The 22,739-nt window shown below is 52.1% G+C and overlaps 3 long non-coding RNA genes across 9 annotated transcripts; all 3 read left to right on the top strand.

Annotated features, from left to right (window-relative positions):
* Positions 1 to 1,057: 1,057 nt before the first annotated feature.
* Positions 1,058 to 10,336, top strand: LOC309646175. Of its 4 annotated transcripts, XR_014255203.1 has the most exons (5): positions 1,058 to 3,150; positions 4,307 to 5,878; positions 6,870 to 6,989; positions 7,365 to 7,454; positions 9,780 to 10,336. It is a non-coding gene; the product is annotated as an uncharacterized lncRNA (long non-coding RNA). The 4 variants fall into 4 exon arrangements; XR_014255202.1 differs by lacking the exon at positions 7,365 to 7,454; XR_014255204.1 differs by lacking the exons at positions 7,365 to 7,454; positions 9,780 to 10,336 and having other exon boundaries at positions 4,307 to 4,481; positions 5,153 to 5,878; positions 6,870 to 6,942.
* Positions 10,337 to 10,536: 200 nt separating this feature from the next.
* LOC309664394 lies at positions 10,537 to 12,261 on the top strand. Its single transcript, XR_014265733.1, has 2 exons — positions 10,537 to 11,051; positions 11,299 to 12,261. It is a non-coding gene; the product is annotated as an uncharacterized lncRNA (long non-coding RNA).
* A 2,123-nt stretch (positions 12,262 to 14,384) lies between these two features.
* On the top strand, positions 14,385 to 22,631 carry LOC309664391. 4 transcript variants are annotated; one of them, XR_014265729.1, is made up of 4 exons: positions 14,385 to 14,772; positions 18,902 to 19,734; positions 20,858 to 21,147; positions 21,955 to 22,631. It is a non-coding gene; the product is annotated as an uncharacterized lncRNA (long non-coding RNA). The 4 variants fall into 4 exon arrangements; XR_014265730.1 differs by lacking the exon at positions 14,385 to 14,772 and having other exon boundaries at positions 18,739 to 19,044; positions 19,613 to 19,734; XR_014265731.1 differs by lacking the exon at positions 14,385 to 14,772 and having other exon boundaries at positions 18,739 to 19,734.
* Positions 22,632 to 22,739: the final 108 nt, after the last annotated feature.

The raw sequence follows: 22,739 nt of genomic DNA, 5'->3' as shown, positions 1-22,739 counted from the left end.
CTGCGTCAGGGCCGCCAGAGGTCACTCGGCCCCCATCCACCTGCTGCCAGGCCCTGCACACCTGGAGCTCCAGGTGGGACATGGATACACTTACCTGGGCTCCCACCCAGGGAGGGTTAAAGGGCTTTGCATCAGGGGGAGGTGCTGCTGCAGGAGCCTCTGCTAGGCTGTGGGCCTGGACGCTCCCTGGCTGTCCGGGCCCTGTCTCCAAGCACAGACTCTGCCTAGCTGGACGCTGGGTTGAGGTGAGCCGGGTCCCCTTCTCCCCACAGCCTGCCATCCCTGGAGCCATCGACATCCTGTCGGGAAGACACATAAGGCCCCAAGGGGACTTCATACATCCCCCCAGAGCGCAGAGCTGCCTGTTGGAGGCTGGACTGAGAAGAGGTCGCAGGACGTCGTGGGGCCCATGGCCCCGTCCCACAAAAGGGACACAATGGTGACTGTCGGCCCCCCCCCGGACACTCTAGGCTCCTGGACAGAAGCCATCAAGGTGCTGACCCCGCTGCCTTTCCCCTTGTTTTCCTGCTGTTCGCAGCCCTGACCCTTAGTCTGAGCCATGGCCTGGAGGCCCTGAGAGGGTGGGCTCTGGAGTCTGTCTCCCCAGCAGACTCCTGGGTCTCCAGATGGGGCCCCTCAGGGCACAGCAAGATCCCTCAGCTGAGGGGCCTCCGGGGTCCCCCTCTCTGCCCCCCACCCTGGCTCCTGAGGTGCCTGAGTTGGGGATGGGGCAGGGACCCAGGCCTCTGGTTCTTTCTGAGCCAGGTCTCTGTGGCCCGGGATCAGGCGGGAGGATGCAGGAACTGTATGATGAGCCCACAAGGCTTGGGCGGCCTGCCTCCTTCTGTGCTTCCCGCTCAGCCTGCCACACTGCAGGGCCCCAGGCAGGAAGTGTGCGGGGCAGGGGCAGGGGCAGGGGCAGGGGTTCCCTTCTCATGGCCCCCAGCCACCCTGCTGAGGTGTGGTCTTGGGCTGGGCCCTCCCTGGGTTCTTAGAGTCACGGGTGGTCCAAATCCCAGGCTCCCCGGCTGTGCCTTCTGAACTGAACTTGGTCGTGCTCCATCCTTTCCAGGGAGCACTTCCCGTCCCCCACTGCCACCTGGAGGTCCCCAAGACCTCCAGCTGCCTCTTTATAGATTTATTTTTGGGAGGAGGGAGATGGCTGTAGGGTGTCTTACTGTGAGTGGGACCTCTGGGGTTCAAGCTGGGAGGACAGGATTAGTCTGGGGAGGGGTCCTGGGTGGAGTGCCCACCCCCCTGCCCAGGCTCCGGGGTCCCATTCCCTGCTCCAGCCCACTCTCCATCTGCATGGCCAGGCCACTCTACACCCGGCTCCATCAGGCCTGCTGTGTAGACACTCTTAAGGCCAGTGCGGTAGAAGGAACAATGCCCTCCCAAAGATGTCTACATCCTGATTCCTGAAAACCGTAAATATGTTATTTACTTGGCAAAAGGGACTTTGCAGATGTGATTAAATTAAGGATCTTGAGATGGGGAGACTACCTGGGTGATCCAGGTGAGTCTAATGTCATCACAGGGCAGGAGAGGAGGTCAGTGATGCCCTGTGAGAAGGACTCAACCCACTTTCACTGCCTCTGAAGGTGGAGGACCGGCCACGAGCCAAGGGATGTGGGCACCATTAGGAGCTGGAAAAGGCCAGGGAACCGGTTCTCTGGAGCCCCCGGAAAGTAAAGCTGACACCTTGGTTTTATCGCCGTAAAACTCATATCAGGCCTCCAGAACATGAGACCATAAATGTGTGTGGTTTTAAGCCACTGGGTTTGTGGGGATTTGTTATGGCAGCCACAGGAAACTAACACAGCTGGGACCAGAAACTCTCAAGGAAGCTCCATCACTTTCCTCTGAATGTTCCTTCATCCTCGCTCCAATCTGGGCCCGGGGTAAGCAAGGTTGGCAACAGGGACGGCAGCGACTGCAGCATTGCTACACCAGGGCCACCTGTCCTCGGGGAGGGAGCCAGCCACAGAAGCATCTGGTTTGCCCTGGTTCCTCGTGGCCATTCTCACGGGCAGTCAGCCCTCACCACCTTCTCAGTAGCCCTGCAGCTCTGCCCACATCATCCTTCCCATTTCCTTCTTGCTGCTGGGAGAGATGGAGCTTGGAGATCCCACGGCCCCCATGATGTCCCCATTCCATTTCTGAGATGCACGGATGCAGAAGCAGAAGTCAGCACGGATGTTTCTTCATGAAAAATATCCACCCCCCGCCTTTCCAGATTGTTCTTCCCACTTGATCTGACTCCCGAGGCCTTCAAGGGAGAATAAAGCTGCTGGCAGAGCTCTCTAATGAGGCAACCCCAGCCTCCTGCTGCCAAAGGATGGTGCAGACAAACACAGCAAGACGGCCATGCACGTGTGCATGCATGTGTGTGAATAAAGCGTGTGTGCATGTGTGCATATGCACATGAGGGCCCATGTGTGCACATGGCTGTGAAGGTGGTCATGCACGTGTGCTCGCATATTTGTATGTGTGCAAGTGCGTGTACGTCTGAGGTTTTCAGGGACGGGGGTGGGAACACTTCCCTCACTGGCTTCTGACCTTCCGAAGTTACAGTGCAGACCTAGTTCTTAAGTGGAATCCTGCCTTCTGGGGGTTGAGACCTCCTGGCTTATCATCTGAGCCCGGCTTCCATCTGCTGGAAGGAACTGGGTGGGAGCTGTGATCGTTAGTCTATTTCACAGAGTCTTCACCTCCAGCGCAAGACTCTCTAGGGTCACACACTTAATGTGATTATTCTGAAAAACTGAGTGGAGTGACTTATCTTATGAAACCCCTGCTACCCACAGGTTACTGGACAAACCAGCCAAATCCGTCTTTCGTTCTCCGTTAGACCCAAGACGCAGTGATATTGTTTTCACGGTTCATAGTTCAGGGAAATTTACGTTCGGTTCCTTTTAGAGAATATAAAGGTGGTTGTTACATAACAGAGAGTAGACTAGGAGAAATGTTGGTATAATTTCAGCACTTGAAACTATAAGTTAAAGACTTAAACTGAGTGTTCTGGACTTGCAACTTCCACCCACTGACTGGTCAGTGAGTGGGTTTGGACAGAAGTGCTGGGAACAACACAGCAGAACATCTCAGCAGAAGGACCCACTGGTGACTTGATGCTTCTCACTCCACAAACCGGTGATGGGTCAGCCCATTTCTTTGCTCAAATATCTGTGGGTACACGAGAGGAGGCACCATCCACTCAGGATGTGGTATCAACGATATAACATAGCTCATCTTTTACATGAGCATTTCCTTCTCAGAATAAACCTTTTCCTGCAGAGCACGGATTGGGAAACGGCCGTTGGCTTTGCCGTTCTATTTAGTACCTCAGTGTGCTGCGTGAGAGCATTGGCAGTCAGGCTGTCCTTGGATCTGGTCTCCTCTCCTTGAGATGCCAAGAGGAGGCTCCCAATCAGCTCTCAGGCTGCTGCCCTCAGGCACTCAGGGGAGAGGGGGCCAGATGGTGTGATTGCTGAATTTGTGCAAAGCTGATCAAAGGAGCGTTGCGTAAGTCTGAATACAGTCAGGCCACCAGCCAGGTGGGTGGACTCGGGCTAGTTATGAACAAATGCAAACTCCAGTTTTCTCATTTGTAGTAATTATCCCTCCCTCACAAGATTGTTGTGGGGATGAAAATGAATGAATGTATGAAAGCTCTTAAAACAGTGTGGGCACTTAGCAAGTGCTCAGTGAACGTTGGTTTGTTGTAATCACCACTACCATCACCATAACTATCATCATCATCACCACCACCACCATCACCATCACCATCACCATCATTATCACCATCATCACCATCATCGTCACCATCATCACCATCATCACCATCATCGTTATCATCACCATCATCACCATCATCATCACCATCATCGTCACCATCATCACCATCACCATCATCATCACCATCATTATCACCATCAGCATCACCACCACCATCACCATAACTATCATCATCATCACCACCACCACCACCACCATCACCACCACCATCACCATCATTATCACCATCATCACCATCATCATCACCATCACCATCATCACCATCATCACCATCATTATCACCATCACCATCACCACCACCACCACCATCATCATCATAATTATCACCACCATCATCATCACCACCACTATTATTATGATTTTCATGATGTATCACCTGACTTGGTAGTAGGCGCAGAGAGGTTTAATCAACTATGACTATCATAAATTAAAGAAAGAATGGATGCCTGAGTAAATAATGAAAGAAATATTAGTGCTATTATTAGGTGCTATTATCATTCCTATTTCACAGACAAGGAAGCTGAAGCACAGAGATGAACCTGCCCAGCATCACAAAGAGGAGTCAGGATACAACGTCAGTAAATCTCAGTCAAGCTCTTAACCCTGGAAAGATTTGAGTCCTCGAAAGAGGATGGCTCTGTAGGACGACTGCATAGGGGGACTCTAGCCCCAGTTAGATGCTTCAAGTAAGTGACTCAGTCATTTCAACCACTGAAAGTCTATGATTTTATGGAAACTGTTTATTCAGGTAGCCAACTGCAAAATAGAGAGTGAAGGGGGTCAAGTATTTTGAAACATGTTCCTAGATTAGTAAACAAAGACTGGGATGCTCTGGGGAGAGATATTTGGCTATTAAAAGATAGTCAGTGGGATTCAGTTTTCAACATGGAAGCGGCGTGGGAGGCTAGGCCAAGGCCCCTCCCATCTGAGCTGCTCATAAAGCAGCTCCCAGGACACACACAAGACTGACTGCTGGCAGCTGCATTTCTAGTGCTTGTCTACATGTTTCTCATTTGATTCTTCTCTTATTGGAGCCTTGAGAGATGTGACGAGCTGAAACTTCCTTTAGGGCAGCAAACCCCAGGAAAAAGATAAAACAATTCTCAGCTCTGATTCAAGATGAATCTCCTTCCCCTTCATTATAAAATACCAATTATCTCTCTTTATCTCCAAGTGAGCAGAGTTATTTCAATTTAACAGCGTGTGAGAAATGTACCACAATATAATAAAAGGACCAAGGATGCACTATTTTATGTCAGAATGACAGATGCTTCAATTAGACAGACAGGGCTATTTCTCCCCAAAATAGATAAAGATGAAATTTTTATAAGATTGTGCTGTTTGTGTTTATATACAGTACTGTTACAAGCTTTCATTACAAGATAAATTAAATAAAAGCTCCTCTTTCAATGGAAGCTGACCATCTTGCTAATAATTTTGCGACTCAGAATGACAGTTCATCAAAGTTTCTGGTCTGCTCACGTGGAAGGAGCAGTCTTTGAGGACGGGAGACGTCCTCCAGGTAAGAAATCTCACTCTAACATTTATAGATCTTTTCCCAAGAGCACTAGGAAGGTGTGATTTGAAGTTACCATTTGGCTGAAGCTTGTGGAGATATTTTTTGACCTGTGAAATTTTCTTTTCTGCTTGGTCCGGGTTTAAAGTCGTTGGACAGTTCATGGCCAGGGTGGGGTCTGGTTCAGGATTTTGCTGCTCTCGTCTTTCTCTCTCCCTTGGCAGATGTAATCAGCTGCGGATCTGCTCATCACCCTGCCTGGGACCTGGAGACTATTAGGTAGGGCAGTGGAGGGTCATACTGTGTCTTTAGTGGCTTCTGACCCATTGTTGCCATTTCCTTAATTGTCATCATTACAAATGAAACAGTGTTACCAGTAGCAGCCATGCTTTCAGTTTCTAAAGCTTTCTTTCCAATGACTCCTCTGTTCTTCATTTTAGGGTTTTCCATTCCCCAAACATTATGAGAGCACATTATTTTATATAATTGGAAAAATACATCAGCTCTGTGAATACATTTGGAATTCTACAAACAAAATGCCTGGTTCCAGGGAAACGGTGGCCTGAGGTAACGTGGAGCTCCTCCTTCTAAAACATAAATGAGCATCAGATGAAATGTGAACAGTTGATAAAATATACAGAGGGGTTCACCAGAACAAAAAGGAAGGCCTTGGGCCAGAAAATAACATGGGACAGTAAGCATGTGAGTTGTAGGTGTCTTCTGCAGAGTTGTGAGTCTGGAAAGAGAGCCGAACGCCAGAGTCTTTGGCTGTAATGTTTGTGCAGGGAAGGGTGTGAGGTCTCAAGCCCAGCTGGCTGGGTGATTGGGGCTTTGACCTTTGCCCAGAGAAGGACCACTGGGACAGGTGGCCTAATTGGCCACAGGAGGAAGTGGAACTCAGCCCAGGTAGACTGGGGTGGGGCTGATTGGAAAATTGAAACTCCAATCCTGTTCCTCCGAGGAATTTGGAGTCCAAATTTTTATTGCTAACATGATCTTTCATATTTTTTAAAATATAAATTTATTTACAGCAGAGATTATATATTCCATGGGAAACGTATGAGCCCTGGATTCTGGAAGTTTCCCTTTAGAGTTTTGTTTTGGGGCATTTGTTTCTGTCATGACCAGAAGGGCAGCCCCATGTGGGACAACTGTCTCAGCTTGGGTCATACCGGCTTCCTCTGGGTCCTCCCCTGGACTTTGGTCCCCGTGGACCCCGGTCCCCTGGAGTGTGGCGTAAACTCAGCTTCCTGGAAGGGCAAGGGCCACCCCGGGTTCTGGTGCCCAGCCCGGCACCTGACACCCAATACCTGTCCCAGGTGTTGGATGAATGCTGTTGAGTGAGAGGATGAAGGGGTCACCAGGGTTTCACTTCTGGGACTCTGTCCCAAGGTTTAAACAGAAACTCACTTTTACTGGGGGAAAACAACTTGAAGAAAGAAACAAAAGTGGAGAATATCTTTCATTCAGTTAACATTTTTAAAAAATGAATACCCGTTTTAAGACATTTCGCTCTGTGATGTGAGTCTGCCCCCTTCTCCTCTGTGTGTGTCTGCAGCATCCTGACACAGAAGGCGGGACCAATGCTCTTAAACAAAGGATCTTTAATAAAGAAGATTTATCATTCCAAAGGCTTCTGTTCCGACTGTCGGGCCCAAGGTGGAGGAGAGAGGAAGAGGTGGTTTGGGGTTTCTAAAGGTCTTGTGTCACAGGAGATACAAAGAGATAATTAGAACTTTGGGTGAGAAGGTACTAGAGAGGCAGAGGAAGGAAGGGGAGAAGATGGGGTGCCTTTAGCCCTTGACATCATATTATGCTCCTTCCCATGTCCTCCGCCTGCCTCTTGTTTGTAGAAAACTTTATCCTCCTAGGCCTTCCCTGAGTTCCAAAGAGCAAATTTAATGAGAGAAGTGAGAAAATGCAGAGACGAAGGAAAACAGTCAAGCAAGACAAAATAATAATAGTTAAACCATAAAACAAAGTCAAGGACCTTTAGTTCCTCCTCAAGGGCAAAAGATAATATTCTGAGCCATGACTTTGAGCTGTTGTGCAGATATTGGAACCCCACCGCCCCACTAGTTGGAGGAAGTTACCGGCATGCTGCCCACCAGCACGTAGACCCCAGACCAGATGGAACCAGAAGGTGGGTGATGTTGACTCCCGATTACCTCACCACCGACCAGTTAGAACAAAGTCCACGAGCTGATCAGGCACCTCATGACCCTCGCTCTAGTGTTGGCTTTAAAAACACTTCCCTGAAAGCCATTAGGGAGTTTGGGTCTTTTGCGCATGTGCTGCCCATTCTCCTTGCTGGGACCCACATTGGGTGCCTTGCAATAAACACTGTACTTTCCCTCACCACAACCCAGTGTCAGCAGGTTGGCTTTGCTGCGTGCAGGTGAGCGGACCCAAGTTTGCTTCGGTGACACTGTTGTACCCTGAATGGATGGAGGACAGGGACCAGGGGAAGGGGGTACCAGTATTTGTGGATACTTTGATCTGATGTAACCCGCATAAGCTGAGCCAGACCAGTCGCACCTTAAAGCCACCTTTGCATTCAAAGAAATACCAATCTGAGCACACAAAATGATTACCTAAGTATTTCAAAGGATAGCAGAGCAAAAAACTTCTTAAAAATGGCTCCTCTTTCTTGCTGGTTTCTCACACATGCAAAGGCTGCCACCATCAGCTTTTCTTTTTCTTCTCTCTTAACTACACCAACCTCTCCCCCACAAAGGCAGCACAGCACCGTCCCTGGTACGAAGTTTATTGATGTGGCTTGAACTTAAAAAGACAGAGATAGCTCCAGGAGAAGGAGCAGCGAATCGGGAATCTGATTCGACCCCATGTCTTCTAAGGAGGATTGGGGACTCGCCTGAGGTCACTTAGCTAGAAAGAGGCAGGACCAAGACCTATTATCTCCCTCTGGCAGGAAAGAAGCCAGGATCTGTTCTGCATAGTGCCCCAGGTTGGGGAGAGTCAGGTCAATAACGCAGGCAGGGAGCTCGGGCTGAGGTTACAGGGACTGAGCTCTACCTAACTGGGTGTGTGTTTGCCTGTGTGTTCAGGGTGAGGCCTGGGAGTGACAACTCTGCTCTGGGATGCAGGGGAAGAGCATCACCTAGTCCTGTTGCCCCCCCCCACCCCTGTCCTTCCCCTTCACCCAGTGTTGCCAGAGCTATTGGTCTTGTGACCCACGGTGGTCTGGTGCTGATGGAGCCTGGGGACATGGTATCTGTTATCCCATAAGCACTTCTCCCAGTAGCAGGTGTAGTGGGATGTGTGTCTCCTTCAGTCACACCAGGCTCCAGGTTTGCGCAGAACACAGAGTTGAGAGGAGGTGGCTGGCATACGCAGATGAGGAAATGTGAGACCCAGCCCTCAAGGAGCAGCATGGCGCAGGGTGCAAATGATGGACAGCCGTGAGGGGTGCAGCCAGATGAAGATCCAAGCTGAGTTTTGCCCCAGGGGCAAGGCCCTTGGCAGCGGGCTCTCCTGAGTCTGGGATCTGGCAATGGTGGCAGATGGCTGGGTGACTTTTAAGGCCGAGCCCATCGCACTCAGTGCTGCGCACAGCCCACACCCCAGGACAGTCTGGTCAGGAGCGAGGTGGTGGTCTTTGCTGAGCAGACTTCCAGAACCTACACCTCTATTGTGCTCCCATAGGGTACGAGGAAGTCTGGCCTCATAACAGACCGAGGCCTCACAGGGTGACCGGGAGGGTCCCAAGATCCCAGGACCAGGAGCCTCCCAGGCCCATCCTCGGAACAGCTTTTCACTGTAGCCAGTGATGTAAACTGCAATTTGCCTGCAAAGATGTTGTTTAGAAGCGTTTCCAAATGTCTGTGGCTGCTCTCATTAAACTATGTTTGCCTATGAATCAAAACTAACGGTATTCTATTTAATTTCCCTCTCTCAAATAGCATGATGCTTAATGTAAACCAATTACTACAATTTTGCTTTCTAAGAAATCAGGAAATGTAATCAAGGAGATGCAATTTGTTTGCCTTTCATGAAATATCACAGCGTGGCAGCGACAGGAGGTGGCCTTCGGAGGGATCAGAACATGGGTGTGTGTGTGTGTGTGTGCATGCGTGTGTGATAGGGGTATAGTCGTGTATGTGTTGTGCCTGTGTGTTTGTGCGTGTGTGAGATGCATGTCTCTGTGTGGGATGTATGTGTGTCTGTGTGTGTGATGTGTGTATTTACCCAGAAAGCCACACATAGACCTGAGCCAGAGGAAAGGCCAGGGTGTGGGTGAAAGCTTGCACAAACATGGAAGTATTAAGTATTTCACAAAAGGCTGATCCAACAGACCTTAATTCAGAGACCTGTAGGGCTTAGGGAAGGTATGTGACCACAGATGTGCTTCTGCCTAATTGTCAGCTCATAAAGGTTGAGAGGGCATAATAACAGGCATTTTATTTTAAATTTCCTTTTTATTTTAAATGATAATTATACTTCCCAGGGAAAGAGGTGAACGCCCTACCTGCAGCAGTGGCCTGAGAGCAGAGGAAAAGCCGAGCCGAGCCTGCAGAGAGGAGGAGAAGTCTCCCGCCCCGGGAGACCCCACAGGTCAGAGGAGCCCCAAACCCACCCTCTGCCCCCGCCCTCAGGGCCCTGCTGGGATCCTGTGATGCTAGTGAAAAACTACTCTTCTCAGCAGACTGTTCCCCCCACACCCGGGCCCTGGCTCCAACTGTCCTTTTGAGAGAAGTCAGCTCCTCTGCCCGATGGGCAGTGTTGACGTCCTGGGGAGGCTTTGGAGATGCTCTGTGACTTCCCCCGGAGAGCTCTCTCTTAGGGCCAGGGGTGGTGGCTGATAAGCAGGTCTCACCTTGGTCCTCCAGCCTCAGGCTCTGACCAGGGAGTGAATGCTCTCTGATCCCTTTCCTTTTCTTCCAAAATCCCTGGAGGCTCCCATGCAGGCACCAGACAAGGGGGGCTTAGGGACCAGCTGAGCAGAAGCAGCCAGGAGGCTGGCCGGCCCCCCAGCGGGGCGGTCACAGGGGTTTGGACCAAGCAGGCGTCTGGTGCTCTGCAGACATTGGGTCCCCTCTGAGGAGGTCTGTTCCCCAGAGGGCAGGGTGCGCGGGGTTGGGGGGGCCACTGGGGAGAGCGGCGGGGGGGGCCACTGGGGAGAGCGGCAGGGGGAGGGCTTCACTTTTTCTCATGGAGGTGAAATTCGTGTAACACACAATCCAGGGTGTGATGTTATGCAACCACCAGCTCTCTCCCGCTCAAAGCTTCTTCATCACCCAGAAGACACCTGTACTGTGAACTCCTTAACTCTTTAGGGCCCGGATTCCTTCCTTTAAAACCCCTGTTGCCTGAAGTTTCCTCTATAATTTCCAGCACAAAGGCCTTGACCCACGGCCCGGCCGTCTTGCCCCACATTCCCGTCTCCTTGGCAGCCTCACAGCCAGTTGGGGGGATTTTTGCTCACGTCTGGGGCATCCCTGGCACGTGCTGCCCCGGCTGCAGGTTGGCTGTGCCGGGGGGGCAGGGGGGCGCCCACGGGTCGGCTGGCGAGCCGGGGGCGGGGCCGAGACCCAGGGCAAACGGGCGGGGCAGGGCCTCCTTGGCAAGGCAGGTGGCTTCTCCGAGCGCATCAGAAAATGGGCACAGCAGCTCTTCTCCAGGGTGCCGGGAACACGCCAGGAGATGCCTGAGGCCTGGCCGCTGTGTGGAGGATTCGGTGACAAAATGCCTGGGGACGCCTAGTTCACGGGAGTGACTGGTAAATGTTAGTCCCCCTCTTCCCTGCTGGGGGCCGGGCGGGGGGAAGCTGGGGAGGCAGCGTGGGGATGCGGCTTCACTTCTCGGTCTGGGCCATCAGGTGGGAGCGTAGGCACCTCTGCCTGGGCCCCTCACACACAGTTCTCCGGGTTTTCACCAGAGGACCTTGGTGTCCAGGGCTGCGCTCAGCTCCCTCCAGGCCCTGGTGTCTCCACACTTCCTGTCTTATCACCTGTGACATTTTTCAGGACAGATCTTGCTACGTGGTGTGATTCCTCCTTCAAGTCAAGAGACCCTGGCATGGCTGCCCTGGTGACAAGTCCCTCTCCCAGATTCCACGGGCTTGACCCCATGCTGGGGGATGGGTGGCGAGGGAGGCCTGGATGGGCCAGGTGTCCTGCACAGAGAAGGAGGCTGAGATTTGCCTGAGTGGGACCGAGAGTAAGGGACACATGGAGGAGGGCCAGAGGGGCTCCAGCGTCCCTGCCCTGACCCCTGCTGTCACCACGGCAGTGCGGGGGGGCTCCATTCTGACAGGCCTTCCCTTTTCTCCCATCCTGAGAGCCGTCCCAGAACCCTCCCTACGGGGGCCAGAGAGAACTGTCCCTCCCCACCAGGCCCTTCTGGAAAGGGGGGCAGGCGTCTTGCACACTCTGCCCCCAGGGAGATGTCAGTAGAAGGTAGGATGGAGGACCCTCCCTGGGGCTGGGGAGGCAGGCTTGGGGACTGGGCTGCAGAGGAATCACTGGGAATGATCCAGAAGGAAGGGAAGTCACCGCCTGCTGCCTGCACCCTTTCTTGGTGTGGTTTTGCTGTTTCTTGGCTGTTTCTTTTGCCCTCTCAGCGTCAACATCGGTGTAACCTGACGTCCCCCCAGAGATTCCCACTGTGGCTCTGGCTGGCGTGTTGGCGTGGTTCCCACCTCCACCCCCAACCTTGGCCACCCACAGATTCTCGTGGGGTCTCAGAGGGAGGTTGGAGCACCTGACAGGCTGGCGGAATGCCCAGGACAGAAAAGGTGCCACGTCCCCAGGAATGCTGACCAAGGAGCCCTGGGCAGAAGCCGTTCTGGGTGACCAGAGGAGGTGGGACCAGACGGCCGGTGGCCCCAGGGTCCGAGGTCAGGGGCCAGCGTTTCCTTCCGTATCAAATGTGTCAGGATCTTACCTTCCCAGCTTCGGCACAGTAGAAAAATAAACAAACAGACCACATCTCGTTTAAGAGGAAAACACTGAATGAAACCATTTAATCTTAGTTTTAAGAAGGAAAATCTCACCTGATGGGTTTTCTGTCATTACTGATGTCATGCCTCCCAGCAGACGTGGCCTCAAGTTCAGCCACTGTCATTTGGGAAAAGCCATGGGGCAAACACGGGGGTCCCCGTCTGTTGTCTGGTGGCCCAGTTTTTCATTCGACGAGAATGTCTGAGCTTTAGCCACAGGTTAAACTTGACACGCAATCAAACTCAATCTTTAAATCCACAAACTTAGGACTAAGATGACACGAAATCACTCTGGGTGCCCGTGATTGTCGTATGGCACCCATTTTACGGGACACATGTATTTATATTGAGACTATTTATATTCCATCAACCTGTGGCCTAATTTCATTCCTCATATATCGAACAGTTTCTCTAGCATTTGCTGAAAAGAATCTCCTGCAGGTCCCCTGAACCTGCACGGTGAGGGCAGCGTGAGCGCATCTTGGGCATGCGGGGCAATGAGCGGAATCGGGTGGGCTTTTCGGGGGAGGGTCTCTGTTAATTCAGAAGCCCAGGGTCTCGTGACTCCGGGGCTGCTTCTGGGCGAGCTGAGGTTTGGGAACCAGAGCAGCAGCGGGAGCCTCCCCTGGGCTGCAAAGGCCACAGCAGCACCAGACAGAACCCAGGGGCTTCGAGCACCCACGGCAAGAGGTGGCCACCGGCATCCTGGCCTCTGAGCGGGCGAAGGGCTGGGGAACGGCTCCCCGACCCCGACCAGGCCTGAGGTCACCGTGGTCCCATGTCGGCCAACGGCTCCTCCATCTCCCTGAGAGGCAGCTCGGCTGTGTACACTCTGGTGCGGGCTGCTGGGGCCCTCGCCGGAAGCCCAGAGGCCAGAGGGTGGTCTTCGGCATCGGGACAGTTGACAGGAGTGTCCGGTGAGAGCAAAGGCCCCTCCCACTTCTGCCCGTCTCCTGGCACCCCACAGCGATGCTTCTCTAAGGAGTCGCCTGACCTGCTGCCGGTTCCTCGCCCTCCCCCGGGACCTTCTTGTAGGTTGTCACCAGGCTGCCAGGCAACCCTGGACACGTCTGCATCTCAGCTGATGCTGTGCTGACCCCTGTTTCTGAAGCACCCCAGGCGGCCCCCGGGACACGGCCCTCCCGAGGCAGCCCCTCCCTGACCCCCTGTCTCCTGTGCGGGCCCCTCCCCCCGGCTCACCTGTGCCACCCAAGCCTCAGTTCTCTTCTCTGACAGCCGCCTTCCCCCGAGGTGACCTCTTTTGGTCCTGTGCTTGGCAGAACAATGGCCCCAAAGATGTCCCCACCCTAGTCCTGGGAACCTGTGAGTATGTGCCCTTATATGGCAAAGGGACTGTGTGGCTGGACCCTGAGATGGAAGATGGTCATGGAGTGTCAGGGTGGCCTGTGTCATCACGGGGCTCCTGGGAAGGTGTAAAGGGAGGTCGGAGGAGAAGGGAAGGCCATGTGATGATGGAAGACGCCCAGGTGCTTTGCCAGGGCCGTTGCTCTCAGCAAAGACCCTGCAAACAAGTTTTGGGGTGTCACTGTCACAACCCAGCAGCCTGGGAGCTACTGCCAGGGACCCGGCACAACCAGCACCTGGGGAAGACCTGGGCACTGAAAGCCTGCTCAGGTAGCCACGTTGGAGGACAGAACGGGCAACGGTGTTCCTTGGCATCTGCAGTGAACGGAGGGAAGTCAGTCACAATGAGCATCCCTGGCTGACACCAGGCGTATTGGATTAAGGCCCATCTTAATGACCCCATTTTAATTTGATTACCTCTGTAACGACCCTATTTCCAAATAAGGTCCCAGTCTGGGGACTGGGTTAAGACTTCAGCATATATTTTGGGGGGACACAATTCAACCCGCATCATGGCCTATTTCTTAGAGGCTCACTGGTGCAGGAGAGGCCTCTTCTCTCTTTTTCTCCCCGGAGCTGGGACACCTTGGATGAGAGAGGTGAGAGCCGGGAGGATTGCCAGGGCCCACATTGACACCCGTCCAACAAGGATGCCCAGTGACAGCGTCTGCTCCCATCTCCTCCGAGTGGGGAGAAAGGAGAGCCTTGGGAAGTGGGGCACTGCAGGGTCTATTATTAAGTGGCTTATTATTAAGTGGCTTATTCCTGGTCCAGCTCATCTTCACCACCATGACAGGGGTAGGAATTTTCAACTTAACTGTGAAGGTATTGATGGTGCATCTTACACGAGATGCATGCTTCTGACAGTCATACGAGCCCCTGCAGAAAATAGCAGCTGACGACCTGGGCTGCGGCGTCTACTCTTTCCTGATCGGGGAGCCCCGAGAGACAGTGGCAGGAACCCCGACATCCGTCCACCTCTTTCCCGACAGGGGTGTGACCCGAGGCCCTTCCCCTCTCCTCCTCCTCTCCCCGCAGCGCCTGGCACAGGAAGTGCACCTCTGGCCTGTTGTTGGAGGATGTGTATAAACCATTTCAAGTGTGTTCATCTGCAGTTTGGTGTCAGACCGTGAAGGTGAGCTCTAGAAGGTTTCATTTTTGTTTGTTTGAAAACCGTCTTGTCTTTATATCGCTTATTCACTGGTCTGATTATAAGCAGCCCACCTGTCTTCCTGGGGGTCGGGGGTTGTACAGGAAGGAGCAGAAGGGCAGGTCGCTGGTCCGTCCTGCAAGACAGGGGCGGGGGAGGAGAGCTGGCCTTTTCTCCAGGCTGCAGAGGATGCTCCGTCCTGTCTCGTGTCCTCCAGCCCTCCTCCCTGTCTCGGAGCCTTGGGGCTCTGCTCTGCCCTGCCCCAAGGAGGATGTAGGGTCTGGACCGCACATCAGTGGTGACTAGTAAAACAGGAGACCCACCACCCCTCCCCGGGTGTGCAGCTAGGTCTGTGCCAAGGCAGCAGGGATTCCGGAATCTCCCCACACGACCAAGAAGTAGGCAGAGTCCGGCCTTCTGACTCTTTCTGTGCCTGTTGGTTTGAAAACCAGCCCTGTACCTGGAGGGCGGGGAGAGACCAAGAGCAAGGCCGGCACTGCAGATGGGCAGGAGGCAGGTTAGTGAGCGGGAATCTTACTGCCGACGCTCGTCTGAGTGGATCCCTGTGCCTGCCCACCTGCCCGAATCATAAAAGTTTATAGAGAGGCCTTAACGGGGTTCAGTCTCGTACACCATCCGGATGGCCTCAACGCTTGACTCTCCCAAGGCTGCGTCTGGTTCTCGGGTCCACTGGCGGTCACATCCTCTCGATGACCCCCTCCAAGAGTGCCATCTGGCTCTTACCTGCCCTCCTCGGAGCTGCAGGAGCCACAGGTAAGTCTAAGAGACAGAGAACTGTCTTTCAAAAGCAGCGCAAACTGCTGCCTCCCCGGAGACGGTTTTGGGGGCATTACACCCGCAGGGCGGGCTCTGGACCTGCCTCCCAGCAACCCTGTGCACCTGGGGTCTTTCCCTCCGATGCCACGCTGTCCTACCCCCTGGCACAGTGCTCTCTGCTCTCGGAGACCTGGGGATCAGACAGGGACATGAAAGTTGCTTTCAGCAGGACCACTACCTTTGCTCGTAACCAGAGAAGCCTCTTGCCATTCTTGTGTCTCTCCCATGTCATCTCACAGCCCCCGCATTGGGACCCTCAATGCCTGGCCCAGGCGGAAGGGTGTCCCCCAGGAGTGGGGCGGGGTCTAGTAATGAGCATTTTAACTTAGATGGTGGCAGCAACAGCAGTAACGACGACGGCAATAACAATGGCGAAACATGGGCTGTGAGTGCCGGGCTGACCCGGGGCTTCTCAAAGGCAGGGAGGTGGGGATTTGGTTTCCCTGGGGGAAGAGGTGCACTCGCCCACGGGGCAGGGCAGGGTTTGGGGTTGACCTCAGAGAAGACTCCGGGGTGGCACAGCCAGGGCCCTTGCGGGGCAGTGGGCACTGTATACAGCAGTCTGGGCTTCACCACCGGGCACGGGCGGGGGGTGCAGGGTGTGGATGGGCACCGTGGCCTGGGGTCCAGCTGGGTTTAAGTTCTTTGGGGCAGTGACCATAGGGGCCAGGGTGGCCGTGCTGGTGCCAGCTGGGTCCATGTGAAGCCTCTGATGGGGACAGGTAGGGGACTTGGGGCAGGGGGCGTCCTGATAACCCGAGAGTGAATCTGTGTCCCCATTTCTCACCCTGGAGAAGAAGGCCCCTGTGCAGTGAGTGATCTCCAGGGAAACAGAACCAATGGGAGGTATATGTATATATATGTGTGTATGTGTATATATATATGTGCATGTGTATATGCATGTGTATGTGTATATGTATGTGTAATGCATGTGTATATATATATATTATGTATGTGTGTATCTGTATAGATGTATATGTATAGTATATAGATGCATGTGTGTATATGTATATGCGTATATGCATGTGTATATATGTATGTGTATATGTATGTGTATGTATAAGTATGTGTATGTGTATAGGTGTATGTGTGTAGGTATATGTGTATGTGTATATGTATGTGCATATATGTGTATGTGTTTGTTTATATATATGCATGTGTATATGTATGTATATATGTATGTGTATATATGTAGGTGTATATGTATACGTATGTGTATGTATATATGTGCATGCACATGTGTATATATATATATTATGTATGTGTGTATGTGTATATATGTATATGTATAGTATATAGATGCATGTGTGTATATGTGTATGCGTATATGTATGTGTATATATGTATGTGTATATGTATGTATAAGTATGTGTATGTGTATAGGTGTATGTGTGTAGGTATATGTGTATGTGTATATGTATGTGCATATATGTGTATGTTTATTTATATATATGCATGTGTATATGTATGTATATATGTATGTGTATATATGTATGTGTATATGTATACGCATTTGTATGTATATATATGTGCATGCGCATGTGTATATGTGCATGTGCATATGTATATGCATGTGTACATATATGTGTATGTGTTTGTTTATATATATGCATGTGTATATGTATGTATATATGTATGTGTATATATGTATGTGTATATGTATATGTATGTGTATGTATATATGTGCATGTGCATGTGTATATGTGTATGTGCATATGTATATGCATGTGTACATATATGTGTATGTGTTTGTTTATATATATGCACGTGTATATGTATGTATATATGTATGTGTATATATGTAGGTGTATATGTATACGTATGTGTATGTATATATGTGCATGTGCATGTGTATATGTGTATGTGCATATGTATATGCATGTGTACATATATGTGTATGCGTTTGTTTATATATATGCATGTGTATATGTATGTATATATGTATGTGTATATATGTAGGTGTATATGTATACGTATGTGTATGTATATATATGTGCATGCGCATGTGTATATGTGTATGTGCATATGTATATGCATGTGTACATATATGTGTATGTGTTTGTTTATATATATGCATGTGTATATGTATGTATATATGTATGTGTATATATGTAGGTGTATATGTATACGTATGTGTATGCATATATATGCATGCGCGTGTGTATATGTGTATGCGCATATGTATATGCATGTGCATGTATCCATGTGTATGTATATGTATGTGTATGCGTATATTTATATACCTTTATCTATATAGAGAGAAGAGATAGAGGGAGACAGAGACAGAGAGAGCGAGACAGAGAGAGATTTATTTTAAGGAATTGGCTCACATGAGTGTGAGGGCTTCCAAGGGCAGTCCAGCAGGCCGGGGACCCAGGGAAGAGTTGATGCTGCAGTCTTGAGCCTGAAATATGCAGTCCTTCCACGGTGGGGGAACTTCAGTTGTTTTCTTTTAAGGCCTTCACCTGATTGGGTTAGGCCCACCCACCTCTGGAGGGTGATCTGCTTTACTCAGAGTCACGTATTTACATGCTCATTTCATCTGAAAGTGTTGTGTCTGGATCCTGGGGCTGGGGTACCCCAGAGGGAGCAGAGCAGACCAAGGGCACCGCAGCTATGTCCAGACCTGGGCGGCTCCTGGGGCCCCACCGCCTCCGTGGTGAGCCGTGGGAGCTGTGGGAGCCGAGGCCTGCAGGGGGTTTTCCTCACTTGCGGCTGACAAGGAACTTCTGGGGAACAAGCCAGGGAACTGGGTTTCTGCCGAGAGCCGTCTCAGAACTGGCTGCACTTTCTCTCCCTGTCTGCAAGATGGAGCGAGACGCAGCTGGGAGAGAGATGCTGTGGCTGGGGGGTGGGTCAGGACCTTGGAGGGGCTCCAGGCTGCTGGGGTCCTTGTCTCTCACCACCGAGTGGCTCTGTCAGGGGGCTGTGGGGTGAGTGGGCTACAGAGAGGGTGTGTGTGTCTATGTCCATATCGGTATCTGTGTCTACAATGTCTATTTCTGTATCTATACCTATATATGTCTTTATTTATGTCTATTTCTCTCTCCTCAGTATTTTGCAAAGTGGGCCCTCAATTATATATTCATATATATATATATATATATATATATATATATATATATATATATACACTCACATACGTACACATCTTTCAGGTATACTTGAGATAACACTTAATGACAGTAAACTTCACTCCGACGGCAGAGTTTGGCTCTTTAACTCGGTTCTGTCTTCTGTGGGTGGAGCTGCCGTCTGACTGCCTGGGTCTCTCCAGGCAGCTCCGAGGAGTCTAAGAAGGGGGGGCTGGTTAGAGAGATGGTGCGTTGAAGAAGAAGGCATTTCTACATCAGTACTGACTCTTAGTTCTGCACGCGTGAGCTGCCTCCCAGCTTCTGGAAGGATCCCGGTGAGGCTCAGGTAACTCAGGCATCACTGTCCTCCTTCCTCCCCCATCACTGTCTCTCTCTTTCTCCCCCACCCCGCTCCCCCAGAGCCCTTGAGCCCCAGATCCTGCCACTGAAACAGGAGGGGAGTGGTCCCAGGACATTAGCCCAGCAAAGAGCAGAGGCGGACGAACATGCTGGCCATCGCTACGCTTGACCAGTTGGAAGCAGGGCGGGGCTAACCCTTTGGCTGGGAATGTCTAGACTGCCCATAAGGCATCTCCAGAGCTTGCCGATCTGAGTCGGAATCGAACCTGCGTGCTGAGGGGGCTGTGCACCTGGGTTGCCCCTCAAGGCTCAACTTCCTCATCTGTAAAATGGGGATGGTGACACTGAGCTGTGAGTTTTAAAGGCGACGATGTGCCGGAAGCCTCCTGCTCGGTGCTGGGGACAAGGTCAGATGCCACTGTTATCTCTCAGCCTCAGTCTTCTCATCTATCAAGTGGGCATAACTACCCCACAACCAGGCAGTGTAGGAGGGGGATTACACCACATGCCTCAGAATTGATACTGATGACTAACAACTTTCGTCCTCTCTTCAGCTCATCAGAGGATGAATTTTCTAACTCTAAGAACTATCGAAAATGAACAACTGCTTTGGGAGGTGAGGTCTCTGTCGTCAGCTGTCCAGGTAGAAGCTGGCTGACCCATCGTCTGGAGCGTGGTAGGAGGGCAGCTGACCTTTTGCTTTCTGTCCGACATCAGGGGCATCACGCTGGGAGCCGATGGAGTGGGAGGGAATCACAGCGGAGGCGAGGCCCCTCGTTCGAGGCTGCCCCGTTAGGGCTGCTATTCAGGTGCTGACTTTGGCCTGGGCTCCAGGCACCGGCCCCAGGCCCAGCCTCTGACCTAGTCCCCAGGCCCTGCTCTCCCACTAACTGTCCCACTAACAGGACAAACAAACCCAGGTTTGGGCTTTTAATTTTCCGCCACATTTTGCAGCAACATTATGATCTTTAAGGCTGAAAATGTCACCCCCTCCAAAGGCAGCCTAGAGACCTGGCCCCTTAACTCACAGGACAGGCCTGGAATTGTGGGCACCCAGGCAGGCTGCAGGGTTACCTCCTCTCGGGGGTCCTATCCCACTCCCTGCTCTGGGTCCAGGCGTCTGTTAAACTGCAAAGAAAAGGCTTCACACATAAAAGCAAATGGAACCAGAGGACCTCCCGTGGCACCAGGGGTGGTGTCTGGACATGCTGTGCATGGAACGGGGGAGTGCTGGGCCACTGAGCAAGGGCTCCTCCATCACTTCTCTTGAAGCAAGAGAGACACAAAACTGTCGCTTTTCTTTCCATTTGCATGATTTTTTTGAATTTTATTTTACTTTTTTATAGAGCAGGATCTTATTAGTTACCATTTTATACATATTAGTGTATGTATGTCAATACCAATCTCCCAACTCATCACACCACCCCCACACCACTTTCCCCCCTTGGTGTCCATACATTTGTTCTCTCCATCTGTGTCTCTGTTTCTGCCCTGCAAACCAGTTCATCTGTACCATTTTTCTAGGTTCCACATATATGAGTTAATATACGATATTTGTTTTTCTCTTTCTGACTTACTTCACTCTGTATGACAGTCCCTAGATTTTTTTCCCTCGTCATCTTCAGACAGGCAGAGGATGTGCGCGTGTGGGGTGTGCAGACACACTCCCAAGTTTCTACAGAGAACGGAAAAACATGAAGGGCTGTCACTTATTTCTGCAGGAGAATTAATGCCTTTTGGGGTCCTGATGGCCTTGGGCTTCCTGCAGCCTCGCCTGGTGTCTCCTGGCTTCTCTACAGGGCTTTTGCACCTCCCGGCGACCCTCCCTCCTCACCCTCCACCCTTCCTAGTGCGTCTAAGAAGGCTGACGCCAGCAGCAGAGAATTCGAGCTCTGCCTCTATCTGCCCGCTGTTCTTAGAAGCGTCACAGAACCAAAAGACGTCTGCCACACAGATTTCAACCCACACGCCTTCTCCTCTCACCTGAACTGCCTCCTGCCAACGACTTTCTCTGCCAACTGCTGACACCTGGAAGCCATGTACCCACCAGCCAGTCACGTCTGCTTGGGGATCTGCAGAAACCTCGGAGGTGACCTGTCCACACTGGATGGATTTTTTTCTGCGCACCCGCCCCTCCCCAGGGCTCCCAGCTCAGGGAATTGCCCATCTGTCCAGGGCTTAAGGTTCACTCTGGGGCCTTCTGGATTCAGCCTTCCTCTGCCCAAGCACTGGGGACTCTGTGTCTCCAAAGGTTCCAAATGTGTTCACTTGTCATAATCTCCTAGATCCCCCATCTCCTCCCATCATCCTTTACACTGAAGCCATAGAGAGCTTTCAAAAGTACACATTTTATTATGTCACATCCGTGCTTAGCTCCCTTCAGTGACCCCCAGCGTTTGCAGGAGCTAGTCCGGACCCCCAGTGTGACTGGAAGATCCTGCACCACCTGCTTCTGGGCCTGCCCTGCAGACCCCGCCCCCTTCAGGCCCTGCCCACCAGGCCCCGCCCCCACAACCGTGCCCCTGCAGAATCTGCCCCTACATGACCCTGCCCCACGAAGACCCTGCCCCACCAGGCCCTGCTCACAAAGCCCCGCCCACTCCTACAGGCCCCGCCCCACATAGCCCCGCCCCTGCCCACCCAGGCCCACCTCCCTTAGCTCTGGCCTCTGCAGAGCTTGGTCCTGCAAACACGGGGCATTCTATCATGCCTTAGTGACTGCACTTGGGACACCCCTTTGCACCCCTCTTCCTCTCCCCACACCTGACCCGTGTCTGCAGACCCTGGGCCTGTCTGGGACCCCTGCAGAGCCACCTCCCTGACCCTGAGTCCCTGAGATGCTGCTGTCCTGCCAGTTCCAAGGACAAACCAGCTTTTGAACCTGTGGCTCCCTCAGGTCCCGGCCCCACCCAGATCGCCTCCAAGCTCCGGCCTCACGCATGCTGCACATCCTCCGCATCCTCTGTGTCCTGGTGCAAGCCAGAGGGGACCTGACCCCACCAGGCCTCCCAGAGGCACCTGCGGATGGAGGTGGGCTCAGGGCGCCGCAAGCACTGCTCACCCGGCTTGAAGATCCCCCCACCACCCGAGGCCCAGGGCTTCTCCCACCAACTCCCTCTACTTCTCTAGAACATCCATTAATTTAGCTACACTTCCTGAGTCTAGACACTTTCTGAAAGTTTGTGCCTAAGATGAAACCCAGGCTCATTCTGTCACTACATTTCGTTGGAAAAAAGAACAAACAACCTTCCAGATGTCATGGGAACAGACCCCACGCGCTCCCCTTTTCTCACTGTGATTGCGAGGTCTTCCCAGCTGTTATCTTGGTTACATCCATGTTCCTGACAAACGACAAGCTCTCCCTTCCCCGCCTCGCCTTCTCCAGGCGAGATCTCAGACGGATGGAAGATGTCTCCCGGAACCCCACAGCCTGCCAGCCCCTCGGGGGGTGGGGACAGAACTTCATGAACCCTCCAAGTTCCTGCGCGTGTCCGTGTTTTATCTTTAATATGCTTAAAGACAGATTAGCACCAGGGTAAGGAAGAGTCAACAAAAGCCTGTCTTTACCTGGAATTTTGGTTGAATTATTCATGGCCAAGAGCTCCTTCTGAAAGCAGACGGCCTGCATCAACACTGGGTCTGGGAAGGCTCCCCTTGGAATCCTCCCGGGGACTCGGCCCC

This window comes from Balaenoptera physalus, assembly GCF_965194825.1.
Source record: "Balaenoptera physalus genome assembly, chromosome: 1".
Classification (NCBI taxonomy): domain Eukaryota; kingdom Metazoa; phylum Chordata; class Mammalia; order Artiodactyla; family Balaenopteridae; genus Balaenoptera; species Balaenoptera physalus.
This window is presented reverse-complemented; position numbering and strand designations above follow the sequence as displayed.